This window comes from Equus przewalskii, chromosome 23 (assembly GCF_037783145.1).
Source record: "Equus przewalskii isolate Varuska chromosome 23, EquPr2, whole genome shotgun sequence".
Classification (NCBI taxonomy): Eukaryota; Metazoa; Chordata; class Mammalia; order Perissodactyla; family Equidae; genus Equus; species Equus przewalskii.
This window is the reverse complement of record NC_091853.1, coordinates 6,353,812-6,369,705: the sequence shown is the minus strand read 5'-3', so window position 1 is coordinate 6,369,705 and position 15,894 is coordinate 6,353,812. Positions and strand designations below refer to the sequence as shown.

At 42.8% G+C, this 15,894-nt stretch overlaps 1 pseudogene; it reads right to left on the bottom strand.

The window, feature by feature from the left end:
• Window positions 1-419: 419 nt before the first annotated feature.
• Window positions 420-15,890, bottom strand: LOC103550808 (putative dimethylaniline monooxygenase [N-oxide-forming] 6; annotated as a pseudogene).
• Window positions 15,891-15,894: the final 4 nt, after the last annotated feature.

Genomic DNA, 15,894 nt, shown 5'->3' with positions numbered 1-15,894 from the left:
GGGCTGGCCCCATGGCCGAGTAGTTAAGTTTGTGTGCTTCGCTTCAGCATCTGGGGCTTGCCGGTTTGGATCCTGGGGATGACCTACACACCACTCATCAAGCCATGCTGTGGTGGCGTCCCACATAGAAGAACCAGAATGACCTACAACTAGGATATATGACTATGTACTGTGGCTTTGGGGAGAATTAAAAAAAAAGGGGAAGATTGGCAACAGATGTTAGCTCAGGGTCAATCTTCCTGACCAAAAAGTATATTTAAAAAATAAAAGTTCATTAAACTTTGTTCAGCCTGCAAATCTGTGCTCACTCTGATTCACCCTCTCATATTCTTCCTTATCTCAAACATCTCCAAGCTTGCCGACTCAGCATGTGAAAAACCTTTTAGAGTATAGATTCTCATTAGAAAGGGAGAGACTGAATATTTTCAATTTTATTTAGACTTTGAGTTAAATAAGCCAGGATTCATTTTCACATCTGCAGGAAGGGAAAGAGGAGCTCTGAGATTTTATACTTGTACACATGTGTATACAGTCTCATGTCACTTAACCATGGGGATACGTTCTGAGAAATGCGTCATTAGACAATTTCCTCATTAGGCAATTTTCTCATTGTGTGAACGTCATAGAGTGTCCTTATACAAACCTAGATGGTATAGCCTACTACATGCCTAGGCTACATGGTGCTAATCTTATGGGACTACTGTTGTGTATGCAATCTGTTGTTAACCAAAATGTCATTATGCAGTGCATGACTGTACATATCTGTAATTAAACTTCTAGGCTAAACTCTGATACTCAAAGGAGTTTCTCATTAATAAAATGTTAGCAAAACAGCTGGAAGAAGCACTGGGAATGAAAGTATTCTGAGCAAATTGTAAAAGGGTTGGGGTCTCTGAACTTGACTGACAGCTCTTGTCCTGGGGGGCTTTACTGTCTGATCCCATTGGGTCAGGATGGCATTTCTGGCCCCATTCCACTTCCCTGGTCACATCAGCTGAAACTGGTATGGGCTGCTGCAGGGACCAAAGTACACCTCCAGGGCCAGCTGGGGATCATGAGGAAGAGTCACGGTATGTTAGGCTTGGCCCTTATGTAGGAGCCCAGCTCATCCACGTGTGTGATGTAATCTGTCTTCAAAGTCTGCCTCTGGCCAAACCCGATAAAAGAAAACAATATATTAGAATAAGTGTCACAGTTGCAAATAGAAGCACATTTTCTATCTCAGAGAAGTAGTATTTTAGTTAGCACCTCCAGTAATATCCATACTCCTTTCTTTTCCAAACATTGAATTTATCATTTATTCTTTGGCAGTAAATGAACTAAGTAAGCTGTTTTTTTTCCCTCCTTCCTAATCTCTATCCAAGTTTGAGATCACTTCGGACTTTTGCCTCTGGTCATGTGGCCTGGAGTAAACCGACTCTAGGGTCTCAAGCTGACGTATTAACTTGTTTTGCCCTTCAACACGTGAGTCTTCCTTATCTGACCTCGCTTAGGATCTGCCTCAATGTTAAACTCTTACATCCATGTGTTTAACATTGGATTTATGCATGGTTTTAATATTGCTGCAATTCGCTAATATAAATTGTTTCATTTTTTTAGTTGGCACATGGGCTCATTTGCTTTTCGGAACCCTGAAGAGCAGCCTACCATTTACGCAATAAGATTGACGCTGAGGCCCCTCTTTTTCCTCCTCTTTGTTCCTGTTAGCCTCTAACATAAAGGGTAGTAAGTGGAGTGAGCTGCTGACTTTTGGCACACAGCAGGGCCCCCGTCACAGAGCCGTCCCGGGAACTGGAGGAGCGCAGGGGAGTTTTGTGGAGTTCGAGGATTCCACGTCTTCTTTTGTCTAGGTCCTTAGCCAGCGACCACCTTGGGGCATTCAATGAATGACACGTTGGGGGCTTGAAAGAGGAAAGAAACTTCCTAGACAGTCACTTATTCATCCGTTAAGTGTGATCCATTATCTAACTATTCTTTCAACAAATTTCCATATGTAATTTGAAAAGGATTTACTTTTATAGAAGTAATTAATATGAAAAAATTACATTTGTCTAGCTACTTAAATGCCTTTCTATAAATCCCATTTATGGTGTAGTTGGATGAATTAGATGTGAATAATCTTTTAGGAGAAAATATTAGGGCAGGTGAACTCGATAAAATTCTTCATTTGGTGCTCTTATTACAGCACTGCCACTGTTCCGTTTCCAGCTCGCTGACTTGCTGACAGACATGCGGCTGGTGGAAAAGGAGCTCTTGGAGAAAGCATTAGAGTCCTCTGTCAGTCTCCACACTATTGACAGTTCGAGTTGGATAATTCTTTGTTTAGGCGGACTGTCCTCTGCATTGTGGGATGTTTAGCAGCATCCCCGGCTTGCACCCATGAGATTAGATTAGCATGTCCTTTTCACTTGCAAAGACCAAAAACGTCTTCAGACTTTGCCAAATGTCCTCTGGGGGGCAAAATCACCCCTATTGAGAACTTCTGCTCTAGAGTTAGACAGAAGAAGTGTAATGACTACTATTTGTCCATCTAATACTGCTTGATTATAGCAAATGTTCCAAAAATGTGAACTTTGACTAGTGACAATATAATACAATATATTAACGTTTTCCTATATATCAAGACAAATTTTAGGATTTATTTCATTAGCAAGTAGAATCTCTCTCTTTTTTTTTTTCTGCTTTATTTCCCAACTCCCCCCCCCCCCCCCCCCCCCGGGGACATAGTTGTATATCTTAGTTGCAGGTCCTTCTAGTTGTGGGATGTGGATGCCTCAACGTGGCCTGACGAGCGGTGCCATGTCCGCGCCCAGCGTCCGAAACCTGGGCCGCCGCAGCGGAGCGCGCGAACTTAAACACTCGGCCACGGAGCCTACCCAAGCAAGTAGAATCTCTTACCACTTGAGTTTCTTCTCCACTTTCTCATCAATGTTATCCATCATTTCATTTGTAGTTGGCAAGGTATATGAGTCTAGGAAGGAAATGAAGAGAGAAATATTGAAAAAGACAAATAAATCAGAAGTATATAATGACACATGATGAATATCATTCAGTATTTCTGAATTATATCCTTAAAAGATTTTGTAGCAAGAGGAGCTGCCTTTGGTAGCTTTAGCAGAATAGCAATTTTCAGAAACAAAGACTTGAGAAGTCAACAAACCTGCTCTGGGAATAGTGAAGCTGGCCTGCAGTCGGAGAGCGACAGCAGACAAATTTATATCTTCAAATCACCCAATCTTATATTTCTGTGACATTATGGAGGGCCTAATCCTCAACAAGCCTCAGGTACACTGCATGCACATAATAGCTTAACAGTTTCTTCATGTTTCTTTTCTGCATCTTCTTATTAAGAAGTCTCTCAAGAAAGAATCTGGTAAAATAATTCACTCTAAGGTACACGGCAATTAAAACAGGACAATGGAAGGAAGCATAGGTTTTCCAACATCAGCTTGCAGCCAGGGAGGATATTTTAAGGAGCAGCAGAAAACTTTCAGTTTCTTGCAAATTTCACTACATCAGTGGAGGGCTTATCTGGTTGCTGTTAGTAGTTCATTTGCCTTTGTGACAATGGCAGGAAGTTATTATGACATTCACAGTACATGAACGCTTCCCAGTCACTACTAGCATCTTCTCTCAGCCTGGTAGTACCCTGTGGTCAGGTGTTTGCTGGGCCCCCACTGGAAAGTAAGAGACCAGAATTTTGGTCTGTTTTGCTGGATGTTGTGTTCCAAGTGCCAAGACAGAGCCTGGCACATAGCAGGTGCTCAACAAATATTTGCTGAAATGCATAAATGAAGCCTTTGTTTCATGTAAATTTTTTTGGTGTATGAACTGTATCCAATCTTCCCATAAAACCTCAGATGCTTGGCACTATTGTGCCTTTCAAGAGATAAAAGACAGTAGAAGTATTTTACAGGGGAGCACCCTTATAAAAGATTTTATGAGAGTGTTTATTTAAATAATGATCCTTCGTGATACATTTGAAATGGAGGTTTATTTATTCACAACATTTTTAGAAAACATACACACACTCTATGATTGTAACATTTTCTTCATTACCTATAGTCTAAGTTTTTATGGATAGTATGTTAGGTAAAGTATACTTATATTGGCCAAGATTCTCAAACCCTTAGGTTCGAGACACTTTCAATAACAATGATGATCAATGTGATTGGAGTAAATTGAAATCAATGTATTTGAGACACTGTCTTTCTCCATGTAATCTTCATATTCTTGATTTCCTCACATAAGCATACTGGTAGCCCCTGGAGACCATGGGTCTAGATTGGAGGGAGGGGGAGAAGACTGTCAATAGAGTAGGAGTGACCTGACATTGCTATTCTGACACAGGCTGACACCAAGAAGGTCTCCAGCAGGCCCCTGGCACCCACTGGGGGCCCTTCCAACTTTTGCAATGTACCTTGACATTGCAGTGACCCATTGCTGTCCTCTTGCTTAAAGCTTTGCAAAGTCCTCCCCAACTGCCCTACAAGAAATCTAAGCCCCCTAACACAGCTTATGAGGCCCTCCTTGCTCTGGTCTCTTCCTCCATTTCTTGCCACACTCTGCCTCTGCTTTATATTCCCTTATACCAAAATGTTTCCAGTTCCTCACATACTCCATGCTGTTCCTCATTGTTATGCCTTTCCTCATGCTGGTCCCTCTTCACGGAATAACTCATTGCCCAACTCCCCTCACCAGAACACCCTAAACCTTCCCCTATTGTGGCATTCCCACTACTCTATTTTAAACTCTGTGAGGTCAAGGAGCATGTCTGTCTGGTTCCCTTTATGTTCCTAGGACCTAGTACAGTGCTTGGATAAAGTAGTTATCCAATAAATGTTCATTGACTAAATGAATGAAAAACAGAATGGCCCCACCTCCTTGCAAACACTTTAGCTGGCCAGTGGGCCTGCAGGTCAGCTGTGGGGATGGCAGCCCCAAGGGACTGGACACAGCCAATTACAGCCAAGTTTGGTTCTCCACCAGTGGGGGAAACTGCCTTTAAACAAGCTGACCTCATTGTTTCTGCTTTTGATGATGGAGTCATCAAGGAAGGGGTAGGTGTAATCATAGCCTGTTGCAAAGATGATAGAGTCAATGGCCTCAAACACAGTCCCATCCTCAAACATGGCTGAGGTCTCTGTGAACTCCTTCACAGAGATGGACACGGTGCCACGTAGGATGTGGGATGGGAGCTCATCATTGAACACAGGCTCTTTCCTCAGGATACTGTACAGAAACAAGAGACAGAGGGCCTTGCTATCAAGTACCTCATTTACAAGAAATATCTTCAACAGTCTGCAGCATTGAAACCAAATTTGAGCAGTTAAATAGCAGCATGAGGACCACTGAACCCTTTTCTTTTAGGCAATTCTTGTCCTATTGCCTATAACAATCTTTAAGAATTTCTGTCTCAGCTGACTCTCTGGGCCCCTTGAAACTTGAAGGTTCTCTTATGGGCACTTATGTTATTTGGAGACTCACCAAATAGACGAGAATAAAACTAATTCCTAGACATAATAAAGTGGTTAAGAGAGCTGACTCTGCAGCCAGTTAGCCAAAGTTTGTAACCTTGCTCCATCCCTTACTAGACGCTACTTCTCCATATTTGTTTCTTTACGTTTAAAATGGGGATAATATAGACTCTACCTTGTAGGGTTGGTGTGAGGATTAAATGAACAATTATCTGTAAAGCACTGAAAAGAGTGCCTTATTATAAGTGACCTGTTCCTATAACTAAGGTCTCATCCTACATGAGGAAACCCAGTCAGCTCTGCGGGATGTTTCATTGCCACAGTTGGTTTCCTTTCGTTGGCTTGTGGTCACAAGAGAAAGTATACAACTTGGATACTGCACTTCAGTTGCCAAAATTCTAGAAATGATGGTTTTTTCTTTTGGATAATATTCCTCATTTTGACTTAAGTTTCCTTCAGGGATTCTGGAATTTCCTACAACTATCTCAAACACTAAGAAACTTTATAAGTCTTAGAATTTGTCTCTATACTTCTACACTGTTCTTGACCTCTATAATTCTGCAACTTCTTCTTTTATCTTATAAGGTGGCCAAAAGTAGGTAACAGCAAAACCTGTTTTCCTCCCCCACCCTTCCCCACATGAGAGGTGTCATCAACACCTCAGGGTAACTGGAATCCTTTCCAGGAGGCAACTCAGTTTTCAGAATGAATGGATTTCCAAAATTATGTTTTTGGGTTTTTTTTGAGGAAGATTAGCCCTGAGCTAACATCTGCTGCCAGTCCTCCTCTTTTTGCTGAGGAAGACTGGCCCTGAGCTCACATCCGTGCCCATCTTCCTCTACTTTATATGTGGGACGCCTACCACAGCATGGCTTTTGCCAAGTGGTGCCATGTCCGCACCTGGGATCCGAACCGGCGAACACCGGGCCACTGAAGTGGAACGTGTGCATTTAACTGCTGTGCCACTGGGGCAGCTCCCCAAAATTATGTTTTAATTGTCTAAAGGACAAAGCCAAAATATAGCTTGCAGTTACTCTTACAAGACAAAATATCTTAACTAGCTCACGCTTCGGAACTTTATTACATTAAACATAATTTTAAATGCATGAAATCAACATTTTTTCCCTTAGAATATGGAAGTCTGCCAGCTTAGGTGGGGTAAGTGCAATGGAGTCAGGGTTTGTCTATTAAACCTGGCATTTACTATTCCCATTTACACTTTCTCTTACTTTTCCTTAATCCGTTTTTCTAAACACAAGGAAACACTTTTGCTAGCATGGGCCAAAAGGTGAAATTTCTAATGAATCCTTTCTTTCCTTACCCACTTAAATATTTTTCTTTTCTATTGATATACTGATTCTTCTCCCTAGGATGCCTTTCTAATGAGTAGGTGTTGGGCTCTGTCTCTATAGAGAAGTAAATAAACAAGCTTACCAGTTATACAGGCTCCATCAGTTCCGTGACTCTCCATTGCTCTGCGTGCTCCGTGCTTCCTGACTGTCCTGCAGAGATGTCACCCCATCGGTGGCAGAGGAGGTGTGTACATTCATTTTGAGACTTCCTACTTGCTCAGAAATGTTGATTAACACTACTTTGTTAATTACTCCTTAGAAGCATATCAGAAAATTTGAGACTAATAAGAACCAATATTTGTAAAGCTTTATAGTTTACAAAGTAATTCTTATATTTTTTATCCTATTGAATACCACAACAGACTTGAGGAGTAGGTATTATTATTGCTATCCCCATTTACCCATAAACATGGACAAGATATTCCTCAGAAAAACAATTTATGAGTTGGCTCAGCCCTCAAAATTCTACACTATGGCTTCTGGCTACCATACATGATTCCTGCATGTCAGGGCGATCCAGCTGCCTGCTCCACCCCCATTTTGTATTCTTCCATACTCCTTTCCTCCCTCAACTAATTTCAATAAGATTTTCATCCCATACATGGTCTCAGGTATATCACGTCACCTATGCATTCTTTAATTTAACCCCTCGAGTCTCAATGAGACAACCAAAGTAAGACCTAGAGAGAAGAAATTCAGCTGAAATGAGTACCCCACTCTTTTGAATGATAAAACACGTATTATTTGTAGTACCCATTTAAAGACATCAGGTCATAGTTCTCACTCTTAAACCACATGTTCATCTTCTTGACATATAACAAGTCAGAGGCAAATGAAGGAAGGGTGTTCTGGAGAAAAGATGCAAAGCGGGTAACATACAGTACGTCCCAAGGATAGCCATCTGTCGGTGTCGCAATCCAATGTGCACATCAGGATAGATGCGGAGAGGGCTGATGGCCACTCTGAGTTTATTATAACCAGTGTTTCAATATATACATTGCTTACATCAGTTAAACATACACAGGTGTTCCAGATGAAGTAATTAGCGAAAGCCAAGAATTCTTAGTGATTTCTCAAGGAGCCCTCCCTTGGCCTCTGTTTTGATATCATGTTATTGCTGTGCTCCTATATTTTTATCTTGGAGCGAGCAAGGTCTCTTAGGCAACGGTCCCTCCTGCTCCTGATATCAATATTGTTTCTCCATCTGTGCCCCCCGGGCGGCCGCCGCCTGTCTTAGGTTGCCCCCCCAGGGGGTCTTACCCGTCATTGGCTAACCGGCCTTCTCACCTCCGGGTCACAGTTTGTTGGCAATCTTTTTCCAGTGATTATTAACCCTTCCTGTGTCAGGGGCGGCTACACCATCATCCCAAAACTGACTCATGACCCAGGAACCACTTCTGGTACTGATAATGGCCTGTGGGAAAGGCAACATGGGTTTCAAGATCACTCTGTAAGAAGTAAGCAAATATGACACGATTATGGACATCTCCATACATTTCCCTCAATATTCAGGCAGGAGCATTTTTAAAGAGGTGGGTCAAGATGAATAGTCCATGACTGAAGGTAGGTAGAGGCAGAACAGCTCCCTCTCTGCACCCCAGAAGGCTAGTGCATAGCTGTTGAAAGAATAAGAACCTGACATCTGGGGACAAAAGGGCTCTGTATTCAAGTGTGACTGACAGGTTTAACCTTCACGTACTCATACCCAGATGGTGGGTCTGGGAGGGACCAGCCAATCCAGTGAGCCGTAGCAGGAGTGGGTGGCGGTAGTTGCTGGGTTGGATGGGGGAAATGTAGCTAAGCCTCTAGCTGAAATTAGGCTCAGAAGATGCCAAGGATTTAGTTCTGCTCTCTGTCCCCTTTCTCCTTTCCAGCCCTCCCTACACATCCACCCCAGCGCCTCTGCTGCACATCCCAAATCATGGCAGCTGCCTCAGCCCTGAGACAAGCCTGGCTGCTTATCTATTTTACCGTCTTTCTAATAACCCAAGGGGATTTGACTTAAAAATAAATCCTTAGGTTTTATTTACAGCTACTTAAGAATTTATTTATCAAGAACCTATTTCTTTAAAAATATGTTAAGTTCCTTCAGGGTCTACTAGTCATGTATGACTCAGTTGGAGCCCTTTGGGAGGTCTTCCTTGACTTCGTTCAGGCTAAGTTAGGTTCTCTTTTCACAGTGCTGCCACTGCCACACTTAATGTCACTGAAGTCTCATGACCTCCTCTTGCCATGGTTTGTGTACCTGTCATCCAACCTCCACCCATTACTGCTCCTCGAAGTCAGGAAGTAGTCTGACTTACTTCTGTATTTATTTCTAGTCTGGCATAGTTCTGACACATAAGTCTCAGATGTTTGTTGATCACTGGTTGATGAATTGAGAAACGATACTAAGAACCAAATCTTGTGTATCTTCCAGACCTTCAGAGTGGGGAGCACAGCAGCTCTTGCATGGTAGCTGATAAGAAATACTGTTAAATAAATAAAGGTAGAGCTTGACTCGCACACAGTTTGCTTGGAGGTGATCAGAAGATAAAATTAAAGCCCAAAATGCACACACATATATTTACGCATGTACACTTACCTCTGGTTCCAGCAGAACATACTTGCTTACCAGCATGGGCCACATTACCTTGCTTCATGGAGAGAATGTCTCAAGTCCTCCTGATTTGACGGGCACATAGAATAGTTGGATCCCTTGTGGCATGACATGGCAAACACCCTCCCCAGTGCCCGGGCTGTCGATTCAGTAGCACAGTTGTAGCCTAGGATGGCTTCCCCAAATCTTTTATGTCATGTACCTATGTAGCCAGATGACTGAGTGCGACAGAAACGTCAGATCCTGAGTTCCCCAGGTCAATCACAAGGACCCTTTGCCCCTCGAAGGCTTCTGGGCCCCTATAGTCATGGCTGTGGCGGTAGCGGCCTTGAAACTGGTGTAGGCCTAGTGAAACACAGGTAATGGTTTCAGTTGATTCTCAGAAGAAGTGCTGAAGAATCACTTTTTTGTTATTTTTTTTAAACCTAATATCAATCTTAATTTTTAAAAAAGTTCCCTAGTTGAAATGCTTCTATCCTTTTAGTGGTTTTTGATATTAAACTTCCAAATAATTACTTTAGTACCTTAAAAAAAATACTTAAGGGATGGGAACTTATATTTTGATAATAATAATGGCTAGAATTTACTGAGTACTTACCATGGGCTAGGCCCTCTGCTAAAGGGTTTATATGTCTTGGACATTTAGTCTTTTTTTTTTTTAACAGTTTAATGATGTTTAATAAATTTATATGTAACCACCACCACAATCCAGCTTTAGAACATTTTCCATCATCTTCCAAAATTCCCTGGAGCCCATTTGTAGTCAACTCCCCTCACAGCATGAGGCTAAGAAGAAAAAGAAGGTGTTCCTGTAAGTCACTCAGTGCCGTTTTGAGGGGGGTGTGAGGGACAGAGTGAATGCTTGGACGGTGAACTTACAATGAACTAGGAGGAACTGAAGTTTTTGTGACGAGGAATTATTTCTAATACATGGTAAGTAGCCATGCCGGGTAAGACAGGAGGGGCTGAAGCGTCACGGGACACACAGCGCATGATAATGAGAGCAAATATTTACGCAGTGCGAATGCTGCCCCGGGGCTCTTCTAAGCACTTGTGCAACACACAGTAACCCTCTGCGGTGGTACCACGCCCATCCCACCTCACTAAGAGAGAAACTCAGGCCCAGGCAAAGTAAATGAGCAGATGAGGGATGGAACTTGGATTTAAAACCAGGAAGTCTCGTTTTAAAATCCACACGGTCACCAACTACTTTACGCTTCCCATCAGCGTCACCTGGGTTACAAAACCTGACTAAATATGAGGGAGACATTGTATAAGTTGGAGCCAACTGATGAATGATGGTTAAGATTCTGGGAAGCAGAATGAGCAGCCCAGGAAAGAGGCACCGGGTGCAGGGCTAAGGCTGTTTGAACCGGCTGCACTACCAGTGACACAAGCGGAGGTGCTGGTGTGAAGTAGAAAGTTTTGGTGGGAGTGAGAGGGAAGCAATAACTGAGAAGGAGCTAGGCAAGCACACTGGCAACAGTCTCTCTTGGAACGAGTGTCCTCTGGCAGAGACCAGCCATTTAATCCTGATAACATCTCTGAATGGCAGGTAGTGGTATTATCTCTATTTTAAAAGACAAGGAAATTGAAACAAAGAGGCTAAGTGGCTTGTCTAAGGTCACATGGTAAGGAACTGAGGACTCAGGAGTTGAGCCCAGGTGTTCTAAGCCTACACTCAGAACCCCTAAATATACTGCCTCTATCATTAATGGTTTCAATCTTCTATTCTCCCTGAATCTCTACTCTTTTCATTATCTCAGCCTATGAATATCATGCCTTGAGATGGGAACTCCAATATTTTTGAGCAGACATGTGTTCCTGTGGCAGGGAAGGAAGGAAGGAAGGAGAGCCTTTAGCATAGCACCTGGCACAGAGCTGGCCGTTCTCCACCTTAGTCCCCTTATACTAATTACCCCCAGTTTAGCTCTGTGTTTATAGTCCTGATGTCCTACATGGTTCTGATCTCATACTCATGCTAAAAAATACAACTAAATGGTCCAAAGGAGGCTGCAGCTTTTAGCCTATTTGAGCGGCTGTATGGAGTTCAGTGAACTCTTCACCTTCTATTTTGAAGTAGTTTCCAACTTTGGCGTAACCGGAATCACCTGAAGGGCTCCTTAGATCGTAGACTCCTGGGTCTCACTCCAGGTATTTCTGATTCAGCGTGTCTGGGGGAGGCCCGAGAATTTCCCTCAAGTTCCCAGGTGATGCTGATTCTGCTGGTCCAGGGAGCACCCTGTGAGAACCACTGCTGTGTTGTAAATGAATTCAGCGCTTGAGGAGCCACTGAACTCACCAGTTAGTGATATTCTCTCCTTATCAAAGAAACACAGGAAACCGGAAGCCTCAGAACTTGTGTTAAATCTTGGCACTTCGTTTTAAAACCACTGTGTAGTTGAAAAGTGGCTTCTTTTCTAGAAGTGATTAAAGGCTAAATGGAAAATAAACATTTCCTCTCTGTTGCAGGGAGAGGATAAGCGTTCACACAATGTGCTGCCTTGAAAGCCCATTTAACAGCTGGCAGCCTCTGCTTCCCGAGATCCTGAAGGAACTCTAATGAAATGAAGGAAAAGGGTGGAATGGTGTGTTGCTGCCGGATTCAAGACATCTATCTCCCCTCAGCCCCAAACGACCTCTGAAGGGGGACACAAAGTGCTGGAAAGGACTGAGAGGACCGTGTCTCTGGGGGTCTGTTTGAGGCTTCAGTGCCTCGCCTCAAGTTGAAAACAAAACTTCCTCTGCTCATGGTTGCTGTATTTCTCGTACATAGCTAAGCTCAGAGATTTTAACTTTTTAAATCCTCACTTTGAAATTTCTGCTAAGGTCAGAAAAAGGGTGCGGCTCATGCCTGGCAGGATGTCAGGGTTGAGTCTGCCCTTCACGCACAGCCCGTACCTGTTGTCGATGGCTGTGAGAAGGAGGGGTGGGAAGGAGCTTTCTCAGCTGCTGCCTGAAGAGAGGGAGGGCTGAGCTGCGGGCTGGGGACTGGCCACAAAAATGTAAGACTGCCCTGGGAAACAGTGGCGATGAGATTTTGGATTACTTCCGATGTTAATGAACCTCTGCTCTTTTGCCTCGACCCCAGCCAATCATAACGACAGGAGGGAAGAGTGTGTGCCCTACAGATAATTGGAATATTCCCTAAATAAAACTTTGTTCTCCAAACAAAGGAAAACAAAGGTGTTATATAACAACAGACAATTGCTCCAGAGAGCTCACATTTTCATTTTGTCAATGTGTGGGGTGGTTTGAGCCAGTAAGGAGGAAATTAAGCTCAGACTCTGCCTCTGGCTGAGAGATCTTGCCCCGGACCTAGCGATCCGAGCAGCTGTGGGCACATTATCACCATCTGTCTTGGGTTAAAACTGTGTCCTTGTGTCATCTTCCCCACCAGAACATAAGGAACTTGAGGGCAAGGTCAGAGGCTAATTCAAGAACGTTGTGCGTGCATCTAAGCAATGTGCTGCGATCTTCTTTCATACTCCATCTCTGCTTATCGGTGCCATTTCTGCCTGTCTAAATACACCCTTAAGCTTGCCTCCTTCATCATGCCTTTCCTTGCCTTCCCTCTCACCAGCTGGAAGTCATCTCTACCTCTCCTAAGCTCTGATTGTCTTCACCGTCCTCATCCCATATTCACTTGTATTAAAGTTATTCTCATACTTGTTTTCTGTCTGCTTTCAAAATGCCAGCTGCCCGTTGTACCTCTTATCTGCAGCTATAGCTAATATAGTACCCTATACAGAACGTCCTCAAATATGTATTTGTTGAATGAATAAATGCATAAATGAGTGAAATAAAAGTCCAGGTAGTTCCTGGTTTCGTTGTTTTCCCTTCTGCAGTCAAAATGACACTGATCTATTGTACACGGCTTGTTGAGCAACCTCTTCTTACAGCAGCGTTACAATCTTTCAAGGACCTGAGGCTCTATATTGGAGTATATGAAACTTAAAACACACTCACATTCAGCCTGCTAGTGTTTAAACCCCATTTGGTGTTTATTTTGCAGAAAAAACACACAGTGAAAAGTTCAGAATTACCAGGTGTCTCTCTTCCGGAATAGGACTTGCAAGATGAAAGCTTATATAACACATCTTTCAAAAACCCCTCTCTGAGCACACATTGTACCAAGCAACCTTTCTTAGAAAAGAAGGAAGTGGTGGGGTGTCTGGAGAGGGTTAAATTCAGAATGTTTGTATGTGTTTACATCCCCACAGGGCCTTCGAGTAGAATTCTGCTTATGCCCAGTGACCTTATGGAAAAGAGACATCCTCTCTTATGGATAACTCAGCTTCTGACCTTGCATCTTACTGCTCTGTCATATATTGCTTCCTTAAATAACCTCTCTGATCTGGCTGCAGTGGTTAGCTTACAGATCCCCGAAGACACCATGTTCATTGCCTTCTCTGTGCCTTTTGTGGAAGGCTGGTCACCCCTACTTAGAAACCTCTCCCACCTGGTACTGGCACACTGTCGGTGACTGCATGTCTATGGGGTACCATTCAGACTGTGATGGGAATGGCACTCTCTGGAATTGTGTCACATAGTGGTCCTCTACTTTCCCTGTCTGAGAACATCCATCAAGTCTCAGCTAAATGCTATCTCTGCAGGGAGATTCCCTTGACCTGCTAACATTTCAATTGTCCACCCTCTTCCAAATCTCAAAGCTCTTGTTTGTTGATGATCATCAAGGGCTACCTTGTTTTGGTAAAATTCTATGGTCTCTTATTTGAAACTCTTAGAGCCAGGTATATTTTCAAATTTGTAGATTTTTGGGTTTTTCTCCACAACACTCTTGTGAGATCTGGCGCAGCACTCCGTAATCAAATGCAGTAAAATTTCTCAAGCAAAACGCAAAGTGGGACAAATGAAGACTATAAATAGCCTCATATCAATTCAACTCATGTGTTCTGACCATATGACTTCAGGACAGGTTTTTCTATCAAATGAGTTTTTGCCTATTTTCTGTCAAAGGCTTGTGGGTCTATATTATGGCTTGCTTCACCAAATGGGTTGGAAACCATTTATGTAGAGTCACTATGTCACATATTTGTCATTCCAGTACCTAGCACAAAACTGCCGAAATAGATGCTCAAGCTGCATTTACTTGTTGCTCACGAGGTCATAGAGAACCATTTCATGATTTAGGCTAAGCTGGTCATAATCTCCCAGAGCAAATGGAAATAAAGAACATTGAATTCTTGAAGAAAATAACTCTTGAATATCCCCTAATGGAAATGATCTTATATCTCATATAATACTTTCAGGGTTATAGGAACCTAAATTTTTTGTGAAAAAACTCTTGAGATGAATACAAATGTGTTCTCAGTTAGCACTGATAAAGTCTATTACAGCAATTGGTTGTTGCAGGTTGGGCAAAAACTGAGACCAGGATCGAATATGGTTACAAGGTGAATGATATGATATAATGTCTTCATGCCAAATATGTATCATCTATATTCTGTCACAGTGGCTGGGAGATTCAGGACAGAAAGACTAGAAATTTCCCCAAACCTGGCTTTTGAAATTTTAAAATTGTTTTTATAGTGAATATTTTCTGATTATATTATTTCTCCCACAATGAGCATGAATGGCAAAGACAATACTTTTTCTCTCTGGATTTGGAGTTGACAGAGTATCCAATAAGCACACACACAACACACACAATCATCACTGAAATAACTTACAGTGTCTGCCTAATAGACGTGAGTTAATTATAGAATCATACTTCGTTAGAATTGGAAGGCACATTAGAGGTAACAATTTCCAATCTCTGTATTTGACAAATGAGCATTTGAGGTCCAGAAAGAAAAAAGTGACTTGCCTAAAATCAATCTGCCCGGAAAAGTTGAGACTAGAACTCGGACCTTCTGACTCTAGTCTAGATTTTTCTTCCTCCTCCACCACCCCAACCCACGTTCCTAGAATTTAAGAGCAATAGGGAGAGAATCTTCTCAATTACATGGAGGAGGCAGTGGTGCATTTTTTTTTTTTGGCTAATTACTGACATAAGCACCCTTTACAGCCTGGAGATCTGGGCTCTATCATGCAGACGACAATGTTTAATGAGCCGGAGGAGTCCTGTTCAGGACAAGCACTGCTTGTGTGAAACAGTTTTGAGTGATTGGACATGAGTGTGTTGAGAGAGATAAGACTTTACTTTCCAGATCCAGAACTATTGTGACCTAGCTCCCAAGTCTGAATTTGAACTGATTAGATTTGATTTGCATTGGGACCCATCTCGCTTCTATTGATGTCCCAGTGATGTGCCACTCACCGAGAATTTCCACAGGCCTCCAACATCATTGCTCCTCTCAAAGCGGGTGGGTTCCAGAATCTCTTCCAGACAGCACGTCTGGAGGCTGAGCCAGTAACGCCAGCTCCGATGACGGCCACTCTCTTCCCATGGTCGCCTGTGGGAGGGTCTGGAGAGAGCTTCTTCAGAAGAACGTCCATGAAT